Source organism: Haplochromis burtoni, unplaced genomic scaffold (genome assembly GCF_018398535.1).
Source record: "Haplochromis burtoni strain Fernald_Lab_line unplaced genomic scaffold, NCSU_Asbu1 Contig_797, whole genome shotgun sequence".
Lineage (NCBI taxonomy): Eukaryota > Metazoa > Chordata > Actinopteri > Cichliformes > Cichlidae > Haplochromis > Haplochromis burtoni.
The window spans coordinates 124,954-126,721 of NW_024583158.1; the positions used below are offsets into that span (position 1 = coordinate 124,954).

Consider the following 1,768-nt stretch of genomic DNA (forward strand, 5'->3'; position numbering starts at 1 on the left):
CATTCACACACACATTCACACACTGGTGATGGCAGCTACATTGTAGCCACAGCCACCCTGGGGCGCACTGACATTAAAACAATTACGGAAAAGCCTTTAAACAGAAGTAATTAACACATTTACACACACACATATTATATTACCTGCCTAGTTCAACTGTTTCTGGTGATTAAGGACTAATGTACTTCATACGTTTGTCCTCGCCCTGCTGGTAATGCAACTTCTGTATGGACGCGTCCGTTTCATGTTTTGTAGAGGCAAAGCGTGAAATGGACACAGTGGACCGGTGTGTCTATTATATATCGGTTTGATCTTTTAGCTCAGTGGTTCCCAAAGTGGTGAACGTGCCACATTGCATGGGGGGTGCGGTATGAATTTAAAAAAAAAAGAAGAGTGGACACTGTTAGTATAATAGGCAGGTTTTTTGACGGGGCTCCCACACAAATGCAAAGCAGAAGATGAAGCATCACCAAATATGCTTCCAAACCAACTTCCTTCCAAGCCAAACACAAACATATGATGAAGCACATCTTACCTTTGGCTTCACCTGCACAACAGCTGTCAAACCAAGGGTAGGTCTCCCCGACAGAATTAGTTTCCCCTGTGTCGGGAGCACACACTGGGCTCTCCAAATCACAGACAAACAGTATCCCACATTCTTGATTTTTAGTTCACAAACACTATAACGACTAACTACTCCTGAAACTTTGGAGGTTTTAGCTCTTTATACAGTAAAGTTACAGGAGGATATAAATAATTATCAGGCAAAATGTCCTTCGTTTGTTAATCCCACATGAGAACAATAAATATATCATTTTCTGCTGTAACCCTCAAACTGAATGGTAATGTAACGACACTCATTTTTTACTTTTTCATAAAACTAAAACATCACTACTTCTAATAGTCTGTAATGGAGGCGGAGTAAATTGGATCCGCACTCCGTGCCGAGCGAATGCTCGCGACACAGGGGGAATACATTTTGTCGGTGATACCTACCTTGGCACAACACTGACCCTGCCACAATTTGTTCCCCCAGTTCAAATCACGGACAAACAGTGTCCCACAGTTGTTTATGTTTTTAAACCCATTTTGCACAGAGAGGCATGTTTTGAAGAATGTATTGACAGCAGCGTTGATTGTAAAACAAAGAGGGGCCTAGCAAAAAAAGTTTGGGAACCGCTGTTTTAGCCACAGTGTAAATGAATGATGTAAATGGATGTGCAGTCTGCCCAAGTCACCTATTAGAAGGTTTGCTTTTTAAATAAAATAAAAGTCATTTCAAAGTTTCTAAACTATCTGGAATCACTCGTCTCATTCTTTGTTTAAAAGATGTTGTCAGGACACATTTGTGTCTTAGGAAGAGTGTGGATTCCAAACGCAGGACTCAGCAGAAAGACTTGAACTCAAAACACAGCGTTATTAGCTAACAAATGGCAAACTTAACAACACATACAGATGAGTAAAACAGGAGCAAACAGACTGAAAACTAACACTGACAGACAGAAGGGAGAACACACAACATGAGGGGAGATCACAACAAGGGAGTGAAGGAAACTATACACAAGAGGTGATCAGGGAGATGGAACTCACAAGAACACAAGTGAACTAAATCTGACAAACAAGACAGAGGATGCAAAACTGTACGGGCAGGAGACGTGGGACTAACAAAATAAAACAGGAAGGAACACCTGAGACTGAGACATGAAACTTGGACTGGGGATAAACAGACATGGAGACATGACAGACTGGGGACAAAAAGGATGAAACA

At 41.4% G+C, this 1,768-nt stretch overlaps 1 protein-coding gene across 1 annotated transcript in view; it reads left to right on the plus strand.

The window, feature by feature from the left end:
• Nucleotides 1–1,768, plus strand: part of LOC102306303 — a 34,021-nt gene that overhangs the window by 25,133 nt on the left and 7,120 nt on the right. The window lies entirely within an intron of this gene.